Below are 12002 nucleotides of genomic sequence, written 5' to 3'. Positions count from 1 at the left end.
CTCTGATAACCACAAGTGAGCAAATCTCTATTTTAAGTCTTACTCAGAAAACTGCACCTTCTAAAGCCACAGTATCCTCCTCCCTCACATCATGTTGGAGCAATGGTTCAGTACTGCTGACTCTGGGATCACCTTCCAAACACTGACCCCACCCCCACGCATTCAACTACTAAGCAAGCCAAACCCTGGTTCTCTGCTTAGCTTGGGAAATTTGACAAAGTCATAGACAGTATTGGTTTAGATTTATATAGACTAGGATATATGATGATATGAGATTAGACAAGGTAAAATGTAACTTTTTACTATACTTAGTGCTTCTTCCACCTTAGTGTCCTGTGTTTCAAGTGTCCTTTAGATTAACTATTGCATAAACAAACCACAAAGGTATGTAGGCTCACCAGATTGTCAGTTTAATAAAGTACACAATTTTACATGGGATTCTCAGAAGGAACTAAATTTGAAGAAGGAAGAAAGAGCCCCCTCTAGACCAGTAATTGTCTATGCCAGGAGAAACTCTTGGCAGAGAAAGTAGGGATTTATCTTTGGTAGGAATGAATTTTCTGACTGTCAATCAGCATCTAAAAAAATTCAGTAGGGAAAGTAATGTGACTAAATAGTTCTTGAATGACTGAAACAAATGGATGCTTTAATGAAAATCTTTTGAGCATCATTCAAAATTCATTCCCTAGTGTTGCGGCTTAGATTTTATGATACTGTGTGTATGTTTGTTTGTTTTTTAAAAACCTGAGCTAATAAAGTTTGGTGTTTTTGTTTTTTTTTTAAATTATATTCCATATATGAATCACTTACTCTGATCAGACCCAAATGTTGTTGTGCTTTGTGTCTGACCTGTTTATATTATTTTCTTCACTTATTAGGTTTCCACCAGGTGCATCTCTTTAATGTTAGTTTCCAATTAGTTAGTAAAGTTGCTGGATGGCAAGGCAGTTGCTTGATTATTCACACATGGCACTAATAACCAGAAAAGGTTGGTTGGAAATGCAGTTTTCAACAATCCTTGGGCTTTATAGGACTATCGTCTTTCGAAAATAATATGTACTCTAGAGTTTACTTTGAAATGACAGTGTTTATCCTCTATATTTGCAGAAATAAACAGGAAAACCTTTAAACACTAACAATTGTATTTGATTCTTGATGCTTCTTGGCAACTAATCACAACTCCTTGGTGAAGTCCTAAGTATGACGTGTAAATATTTGACATAAAGGTATATCTGATTACCATGTGCATTTAATGATTCCCAAACAATTTGGTAGACAATAGGAAAATAGTAAAAAATGCCACTTGGATGAAATGGGAGGGGAAAAAACCTATGGAGCAGTACAAATTGCTGGATGAGTTTTAGTGGTCTGCTACTTTCAGTTGTTCTTTTGTTATGTTTCCAATATTTTCCTTTGCAGTAGCTGTTGAGTATGCTGTTAATTACTGTGAAGATTAACACTATTCTGCTGGAGTGCTCCTAATTATACCCAGGATTAATCTTGCTAGTCTAAGGTACAATTGATCTTTGACTCCTAAGCTTCTGTCAATGGGAGAGTTTGTCTCCTGACAGCCTCCATGATTTCTTTGCCCCACTCCTCCCAGGTCTCACATCAATAGACCCAGCAGTTCACTCTCAGAGGCCCCCACTCTAAACTGTAGGGTCCATCCCACAAAACCTGAGCTCTGGCCCATTTCCATATCTGCTTCCTCTGTCCCCCATCTTGAGTTGCTGAATTTCTATGGAGAGATTCCCATAACTTTGCTGACTTATTCCATTGAAGATTTGTTCTCCCTTCATCTCAGCCATTTTCCAAAACATCAGTAGTGCTGCTGCCTTATTGAATCTCATGCCTGCATTCCTTGTCACTTATTGTCACCTTTGTGACGTTCCTCTGGTGTTATCTGGACCAGTGATCTGCTAGGTCACTCCAGTCCTTGACTCAGAGCCAGTCTTACCTTCCTCTGCTGTGAGAACCCCCACTCCTGGGTTGTTCCTGCACAGCCTCTGGCATGTAAGATGCTCCTTGGATTGTACAACCGAATGACACTAGCCAATATCTCCGGTCCCAGACACAACCCTAGGAACCTCCATCTTGCAATGTCCAGTTATGCCCACTGGACACTGCAAGCTTATATGAGTTTGTCAATTTAACAAAGAAATTGATATGTACCAGGTTTGTTATCCCAAGGGGAGTCTCTGACAAGCTTGAAACCAAATGCATTGCTTCAGGTAGAATAAACAAACAAATTTATTAACTACAAAAGATAGATTTTAAGTGATTATAAGTCAAAGCACAAGAAGTCAGATTTTGTCAAATGAAATAAAAGTAAAATGCATTCTAAGCTGATCTTAACACTTTCAGTGCCCTTACAAACTTAGATGCTTCTCACCACAGGCTGGCTGGTTGCCTTTCAGCCAGGCTCTCCCCTTTCATCAGTGCTTCAGTCCCTTGGTGGTGGTGTCTCTAGATGGACATGGAAGAGAGACAGCATGGCAAATGTCTCTCCCTTTTATCATGTTCTTTCTTCCCCCTTGGCTTTGTCCTCCTCCGCCTTCTGAGTCAGGTGAGACTTACCTCATTGTAGTCCCAAACTGCACAAGCAAAGCGGGGTGACTCACTAGAGAGTCCAACAGATCTTTGTTGCTGCCTAAGCCAGTGTCCTTTGTTCCTGTGAGGTTGGGCTGTGTTTGTCCCATACATGCCCTGATGAGGTGTGAACTGCCCCTCTGCTCCTGGAGAGTTTTGTCTGGCTTGCTTTAAGCCATGAGGACACCTTTTCAGCCTCATAACTATATACATGAAATTACAACCTATAACATTACTAAACCACAATGCTCAGTGCATCATGAGCCTTCCAAAGACACCCGACATGACAAACTTTGCATTGGATACCACACAATCATATTATAAGGATGAACATGGGGGTGCAGGTGAAGGGAGAACAAATCTTCAATGGAATAAGTCAGCAAACTTAAGGGAATCTCTCCATAAAAATGCAGCAACTCAAGATAGGGAACAGAGGAAGCAGGTATTGGACTCTCCCTGAGATACAGAGTGTCACAACCTACTTAAACTTTCTACTCCTTGCTGACTTCTACAAAGAGAGAATCCACCAGCCTCCTCTTCCTTTTCCCTCTGATTTTCACCTTCTTCCCCCTGCACCATCTTCTCCTCCTCCCTCATAACTGACTTGAGACCTCCCATCTTCTCTCTACCTCTAATCCCTCCATTTGCCCTCCTCATCTCATCCCTTCTTGCATCATTTTGTCTTTTATGCCTTTAATCACCTTCTCCCTCACCTTCCTAATTGACCTCTCAGTTTCCTTTGGCTCCTTTCTCTCAATATAAGCTTGACATGATCTCCTCTATTCTCAACAAACCATCCCTCTCCCACATCTGCCCTTCTAGCTACCATCCTATTTCTTTCTTTCCATTCATCCTAAAATAATGGAATATGTAGTCTTCAACCAGAGCACTAATTTCCTCTCTTCTAACTCTGTGTTTGGAGCCCTTTCAATGCATTGATTTCTTACTCTCATCATTCTCACTAAGTTTTCTAAATACCACTTCGTGTCCAAATGTCAGGTTTCTATTTTATCCTCATCCTGTCCTTCATGATGTCCCATCCTTTCTGGGCTCTTAACATTCTCTCCTCTCCTGATTCTTCTCTCTTCTCTTCTGGCTGCTCTTTCAGCATTTCTTTTAGTGGATTATCTTCTGTCCTTCTCTCTGTGGAGGTTTCCCAGAGCAATGTCCTTGGTTCGGTTCTCTTCTCACTTGATGCCTTGTCTCTAAGTGATCTATCTCATCAGCTTACATGGCTTTAGCTACCATTTGTGTGCTGATGACTCACACATTTCTCTCTCTCCCACTAAGTTGTCTCCTTCCAACCAGTCCTGCATCTCACCTTTTCTCTCTATCTCCTCTTGGATGTCTTGTCATCATTTTAAATTGAACAAGACCAAACCTGATTTTCTCTTCTTCCTTTTAAACGTTCTCCTCCAGCCTCATTTTCAAATACTACGAGCAACACCTCTGCTAACCCACAAGTTATTTTTGACTCCTTCCTGCCTTCCTTCCACCATTCCCCAGACATCCAGGCCATTTCTTAATCCTATTGCTTCTCTCTCCCCTATACCTCTCAGATCCTTCCTTTTCTTTACAACTACATAGCCAAATCTCTCGTGCAGGCCTCCAGCATATCCCATCTTGATTACCGTGATATCCCTTTCTCTGGCCTCCAAAACTCACATTCCCTTCCCTTTCCCCTGAGTCCATACAAAGTGCTGCTGCTACTAAAATTGTCTTGGTTGGATCATGTGACTCCCCATTTTAAGTCCCTCCGTTGACTTCCGGTCTGATATTGTCTCAAATTTAAGCTTCTTTTCACAACCTTAAAAGCTTTAGAGAACTCTGCCTATCTGTACATATCCTCTGCTCTGCTAATGTTCCCAATCTTTGTGCCCATTTGTCAGATTTTCACAATGTCATCCCATGCTTCTTTTTATGCTCTTATGTCTCATAAAACCTCCATGAGTTCATCTGCAAGACCCCTTTCCTGTTCATATATAAGTACTTCTTAAAGATCCATTTGTGTTACACTGCTCATAATGAATTTTGTTGATATATAAGTTGTCTATTATTGTTCCCCTTCTTCTGAACTTTGACTTTAGACTGTGACCTCTTTGTCACAGCAAGAACTGTCCTTGCATGTTTGGAAAGCTTCTAGCACATTGTGGGTGCTACTGCAAATCAATATTAACAGAGTGAAAGATAATGTTAATTTTCAGACACTTTGGATTTTCTTAGGAAGAACAGAGCAATAATTAGTAAAAAGGTTGGGCATATTTAAAGCTATACTGATTACAATGGAAAAATGTTTGATGACCCGGAAAACAAACATAGGAAGAAGTGTTTAAGTTAAGAACTGCTGAAGGATCAGAGACTGGGTTTTTTCCACACATACCTTTGTTGTTTGTCACATTGTTTGTGGAAGATGCGTAAAGCATATAAATCAGTTGTAAGAGGCTTTGAAATAGTGCATATTATTTTCATGAGGAGGCTTTAAAGCAGTCATACACAGAAAACTTTGCCAATTAAAACTTAGATTTGCATTATTTTTAGTGGCTTTATTTTTTTTCTTCCTAAAGGTTACTGCCACTGTTCGTTTAACGGTGTTTATATGATCTTGTAGTAAGTGTTATCACTTTGTATAATTATTATGTGTGATTAATCCTGTTCACACTTGAAAGCTGTGAGACTTTTTTTCAAACCAGAGGGTATGTCTTTAAGTCTGTGTGTTGCTCATGTATAATGGTAGTTGACAGGAGCTAAAGATAAGGGGAAAGAGGATAGAAAGACTGGAATATTGTTCTGTGGCAAAGGATTGTTGGAAAATGTTTGGATTGACTTAACTTCCTATGGTTGTCATTGAGTTAATTGATAGCAGTGATATACAAAGCGTCTGTATGGTGATTTGGCATTTTATGGTTTTTCATAGCAATCAAGCTGCATTACAATGCTTGTTAGAAAATGTGTGGCTTTCAAATGATGATATTGAGTCCATCTAGGTCTCATTTGAATATAGCCATGAATAAATTCCTTTTTCACTTTTACAAATAACTAGTGAGAGATTCACTCCTGTAACCCCAACAGAATGTCTTTGGAAGTGAGCATTACACAGGATAACTGTGTTTTTCAAGACCTGAGAAGGATTTGGCATCAAATACCAGAACTGGTTTGCAGACACAGTGATATTGAATGGCTAAGGTTTTATGCAGCAGGAATTTGAACTCAGATGCACTGACCATTAGAGTACTTGGTGTCTAAGGGCTTGCCACAGAACCTGACAGCAGCTGAGAGGGAAAGAGAGAGAGAGGTGTCTGTCACAATGAAATTTGTATTTATAAAGTATTGGTGCTTATTTTTCCTTTACTTTTCTGTGCCTTTGTGTTCTACTATTTGAAATATTTTTATAATGTATTGCTCGTTCTTGTTTGTAAACTACTGTTTGTATGATTTAAACTGAAGGATTGTGTATGCCAGTATATCAAAATTCCCATAGTGCTCCTTTGCAGATTTGAACAAATATTCTCCTGAGTTGAATGACAGCTATACAGTTACATTCTGTGGATTTGAACCATCATTGTTTGTTCTATGGAAATAAATTCAGTGTTGCTAACTCATGATTTTATCACAAGTCTCTGATGTGTGGATTATTTAAAAGCCCCACCTAGTTGGGGAAAAACAATGAGAATCTCAGGTTTCATGGAGAGGAATGAATTTCTAGTCCTCATGGTTGCTGAGAAAAGCTTGAAAACATGAGCCATGTGTACTTACATGTTCAGAAAACAAATAAAATCCAAAATATTGCTTTTGGCTTAAAAATCATTAGTTTTTTTTTTAAATCTCCTGATCTGATTCTGGCATTTTTTGAATATTTGGGCTTGTCAGACTGCAATTTACAGATTATTAAAAATATATATTGTATCTGTTTGTAAGTAACAAATATTGGATGGGATTTCAAAAGCATTCAGTTGCTCCTATCCAAAGGGGTAGGTCTATACTGCAATCTGGAGGTATGATTGCAGCACATGGAGACATATCCGAGCTGTCTTTGACCTGGGCATATCAATAACAACAGCAATGACAATAATAGTCAAGTCACGGCAGCACCAGAGGCTGTACGAGTTAGCCATGCCCACCCAGACCCTAGGTACATACTCAAGCTGCTTCCCTTGTCTCCATTGCTTCAGTGTTACTGTTACTTGAGGTAGTTTTGATCTAGCTAGATCAAAATTAGCTTGGGTAGGTTTATACATGTTGCAATCACTCCTCCCGATTGCAGTGCAGAAATACCCAAAATTGATGGACTCCCATTAAGTTCAACAGCTGCAGAGTTAGGCCAACATTCTTTTTGAAAATCTCATCTATGACCAGACTGATGGGTTGGATTTTAGTGACGTAAAAAGTTTGGTAATTTGTAAAATTATACTATAAATACCACTAGCTGAAATGTATACCTTTGCAGCACTTTCTGTGCAAAGGTGAATATGCTGCAAGGTAAGAATTGCTTCCCAGAAGGAGGGTAGGTAGTATACTGCTTTGTCTTTAGACAATACATTTGGCTAAGTTCATGAGTGTAGTCAAACAATTTGCTATACTCTTTAGTCAATAATACTGATGTGAAACAGCCATAAAGTTTACAAATGTTTCTAATATATAGGCCCTTTCTCCGTGGTTGTAAGAATGTTGTATGCTTCATACAGAAATAAGAAGAAACATTTAAAAACATTTGATTCGCAGGCATGGATCATACTGTATACCAGTTTGTTAATATTATTAAAACCATCTTAGTGCTTTTTGAGAGCAATGTCATCATTGATTCTATGTTTCTTATTTTCTATACTTGTATATACCTTCAGACATAATGTTGTTGCATTGTTGGAGGGTTTCTGGAGCTCTGGACTTCAAGAGGGCAATTGATATCAGCTTTCACTTAAATTACTATTCATGTCATCATAGAAAATGGTGCCCATTGTTATTTCCAAGTGTATCACAGAAGAGGGTAAGCTAAAAAGAAGTAGATGCAAATGACAAGTGTGAGCATCCCATATAAAGTCATGTCCTACTCTCACTGAAGTTGTTAGGAGATTTGACTGAAGTCAGGCCTTAGAAAGCAAAATAGTCTTATTGTCATAGCCAACTAGGCAATTAACACTACTGTACAGTGTACTGTATAGTCACATAGTGAAAGCCAGTTTCAATTTGTTTGCAAACCAGACACCAAAACCTTAGCCAGCCCTATCTCTTGACCTACCAATCAACCTGTTCTTCCCAACTTTAGAGGTTAAATACTTTACAAATGAAAATTTACCTTTTAAAAACTAGATGAAAATCCTTTGACTTTCTGCATTGAGTTACCGCTCTATAGGAGCCTGAACTCTTAGAAAACATTTTAAGGGGACATTTAACATTAACATTTATTATAGATCCTCTCCTTTATTGCATAATCAATAGGTGATATATTTGTTATTTAATTGAAAATAAAAATAGATAACCCCCCAAAGACAGGTTAAAGCAATTAAACTAAAGTACTCTGGTCTCAAAAGGGTTTGGAGACTACAAATTTAGGGCCACATACTTGTATTCCAGGAAGTAAGAATAAGGTTGAATGCTATGTCTTTAAAAACTCTTATTCTGAAGTTCTGTGTGCTTGTACAAATAATACAAAATAGTGTTTAAAGAAGACCTGCCCAATTGAACTAATTTCAACTCTCAAACTCTAGATGACCCAACAAAATAACACCTTCCTCAGCAATTATGCTATATTCATCAACCCAGGCCCTGGGCAAAATCTGAGGAAAATAAATGAGCTCAAAGGATGTGGGCTCTGTAGAGCTACACATTCTCGCTTTGTTGGACCTAGAGGAAGTGAGTCGCCAATTTCCTTCCAACAGCCCAGTCACATTCAAAGTGTACAGAGGAGAAGGAATGGCTCTTTAGTTGAGTTCCTTTCCTGACCTCAACTGTTGTGTGAGGAAGGAGGCAATCTCTTAGGTAGCTAGTTCCCACTTACGTAGGCCTTTATAGATTAAAGCCTGCATCCAAAGTATCACCTGCTAGCTAAATGGAAGAATGCAAAACCTGCTTTCAAATTCTATGCCCAAGTCAGGATTCCTGTTTGGGGGCCCTGCTTCAATACACTGGCTCAGTGAACGTGATCATGTCTTCCTCCCAGCAATAATGCAGCCTAATATTTTCTAACAGAAAAAGTTCTGTAGCTCATGAGGTAAAGGCCTGTGTTTTTGCTGCAGAGTGCCTTGGGTTTGTGTGTGTGTGTGTGTGTGTGTGTGAGAGAGAGAGAGAGAGAGATGGAGAACATGATGCCACAGTTTGTTACAAAATAAAACCCAGGTAGGATTTCAACCCCTGTGATTATCAGATACTTCTTTCCTTTTAGTGGCTGGTCTTAGTGACTATATAGTATGCGGCTTTCTCACAGCAAATCTAGCACTCCATTAACTCAGTGTTAGAGGCTTTTGATTTTGTGGTGAAAGCCCAAAGTTCCATAGCCATTGACAACAGCACTGTCTTTATATGTAGGCAATCATGATTTGTTAAACTGCAATACAAACTCATAGCAGAAAAACAGTCCCACTCTGGTAGCATCAATTTTTATGAAGATTCCCAAAGATCTGCCAACTTCCTAAAATGGGGCACGTGGTGGTAAGGGCAAAAAAAAAAGGACTATAGGCTAGAACATTCCACCAACTGGAGTTTATTGTTGGTAAAGTTATTAACTGCTCTGTTCCTAAAGAAACACTTACTTTAAAGGCACGTTTTTCCTCCTCAATCTTTTTGTTTGGGTTCAGGATCACATTCTGAGATTTTCTCCACTTTTTTTTTTACATAGATCTCCGATTCCTATTCTAAAAATACAAATGGATTAGCTAAAATCTAAAAAGACAAATTACAGCTTTGAGCAGTATTTTTTAAACCAATAGTCACATCATTTCAATCTAATTTTATTAAAGAGTGAAGTCTCTAATAGGCAGTCTACTAAATGAATGTTCGCAATCATTATTATTAGTGATGGCTGAGCCTCCAAAGGTGAGGAGCAGAAACGTTTAATTTAATCTTCACTGACCCTCCACACCAATTGAAGCCCTGGTCTATTAAGACAAGTAAAACCCCACTTCACATTTTGGATGTGACAGTGTAGAGAATGTACCAACTGCAAGTCCACAAATTGGAAAGTTAGTAAATCCTCCTTAGTTTCTGGCTGTAAGTTGTCAAATACAGGTTTCCTTTATTTTTCATTAAGTTTAGCTACAGGAGAGGATATACTTTATACCATGGGCTATCTTATGAGTGGTCCATTTACATATCTCTAGATACTAACTTGCGATGTCCTAAGATCAAAACACAAATGCAAGTTGAGAGCACATGAACATTTTTGCTTCCACTGCCTAGTAAGCAGAACACCAAATCCACAAAAATATTTCATCCACTCGACAGTAACTTGCTAATTTCAAATGATGCCTAAGTAACACAATCATGGCTGCCTCTTTTTTTTAGAATTATGGTTATCTGTTTTGTACTCAAAATATGCACATGGAGGCAGTTTCATCTGTGAGAACTTGGAAAAATTATATTAATCATCATAACAGAGTACAGCTTCTTTCTCAGCATGACTCATAAATATCTTTGAGTATTAAACCTCTTTACAATAACATTAATTTAATCTATAAGAGGACATTGCATGCAATAAATTCCATTTACAAATCTTAGTGGGCAATGAAGGGAAAACTGTAGCTCACTGCTTATTTATATGGAAGATTGGAAAACAATGCACCAAAGTAAAACATTTCAACTCTCCTTTAGCTTCTAAAATATCCTGAAATGCCTAGTGCCTTTAATGAAGCTAGAGCTTCCTAAGATTGATTCGACTGTGTGTCATTGCTTAGCTTGGTGCCAGTCAGAGGCTTATATAGCTTAAAAGATTGTTATTGATTGCTCAATTTAGCGTTCATATATTTAAATTTTATTCAGGTTGGAGTGATGTTGAAATTTGGGGTCCACATGCTATATTGCCAGCACAGTGGTTGACAACAAACGTTAAAATACAATAATCCTTGTTGTATAAAATGGCCATTGACTGTCTAATATCCATTTTGTGGTTTATGGCCTCTATTTAATATCTGATAATGTAATTATGCTTCAATAAGGAATGAATCTTCTCCTGGTAAACGGAGCTATGTATGCAATGCCAATGTGAATTAAATAAAGTGACATCAAAGCTCAGTCAGGGCTTATTTTAGAAACACATTTTTAAACATTTACTATGGTTTGTTCTACTGTTATATCGTGGAGCAGATTTATGGCTGTTAGCATATTCATGTTCAAGAAATGTGTTACTTCATCCTTTATTTTAGCCTGGGAGAGAAGACAAAAAGGATTTCTTAAAAAGTGAACGTTGCTTTTTTGATTAGCTTGTAAGAAACTTTTTTTAAGATCACACAAGCTAGCACCTTTCTCAGCACCACAGACGCCAGTGTGTCATCTCCACAATCAAAAAATTAAAGGTGCTCCAACCTACCCATAGTAATTTGGGTACATCATGAGCCATGGAACATTATTTCCTGGTAATGGGTATCTCACCAGCTCCTATGCTTGGATCTGTTGCTGCTAGATTTTCAAATGTATGGGGCTATCTCATATGATCCTACAGTAAGTGTTTTCTCCTTTAAATTTGAGTTGTCGAGTCATGTTATACTTTTTATACTACAATGAATTATGTTCAGTCCTATCCCGTTCTCTGCTAACACAGTGCAACATACCATCAGACAGTATAACAGAATGTGACAGTTAAAATTTAAAATAACCCTTATTGTATCTGTGAATTGAATACCCAACTGTCTGTGAGTTAAGGACAACAGATGAGTTAAACATAGACTGGCATCTTTAGTTCTGAAACCACAGTAACAGTACTTCAATGTAATTTGTGTATTCTTTTTCTAATTTATTTACTTTGCTGTTTTGACTCTCTTTCCACAAGAGAAAAACATGTGCATGCAACTGGCATATATTCACAGGGAGGTGTTTGAAAGCTGGCATGATAGACCATAACATGTTTAAAGACTTTTTTGAAAGTATGGTATTTGATCAGATAAGATACAACAGACCACAGTGTCTTTTGGATCTATCTTGTACACTTAAGAGAGAAATCCAAGTTTATATTCAAATCTGGATTTTGAATGCCCCTAAGCATGGGCGTTTTATGGATCTGGGGTTCTAGTTCAACTCATGATAAAGATAGCCATCAAATGCAGAACTGGATCTGGGTTTCAATTCTAATCCGCCACAAGGTTTGAGAGTGTTTTAGGTCTTAGATTTTGGTTCAGGATACTTTTTTATAAATATACATTTGGAACATTGTAATAGATCCTTTAGAATCTGTACATTATGCATTTTAACCCTATGAATTCTAGAGCTGA

At 38.0% G+C, this 12002-nt stretch overlaps 1 long non-coding RNA gene across 1 annotated transcript in view; it reads right to left on the bottom strand.

Moving 5' to 3' along the window:
• Window positions 1-12002, bottom strand: part of LOC123378740 — a 34018-nt gene that overhangs the window by 9572 nt on the left and 12444 nt on the right. The window contains exons 2-3 of the long non-coding RNA XR_006582720.1: window positions 9333-9434; window positions 7422-7575 (exon numbers count right to left, since the gene is read on the bottom strand). This is a non-coding gene — a long non-coding RNA (uncharacterized LOC123378740). The remainder of the gene's footprint in view (window positions 1-7421; window positions 7576-9332; window positions 9435-12002) is intronic.

The sequence above is a fragment of the Mauremys mutica genome, chromosome 10, assembly GCF_020497125.1.
Source record: "Mauremys mutica isolate MM-2020 ecotype Southern chromosome 10, ASM2049712v1, whole genome shotgun sequence".
In the NCBI taxonomy this organism is placed as follows: domain Eukaryota; kingdom Metazoa; phylum Chordata; order Testudines; family Geoemydidae; genus Mauremys; species Mauremys mutica.
Note: the sequence above shows the minus strand (reverse complement) of the source record. Positions and strands in the feature narration are given on the sequence as shown.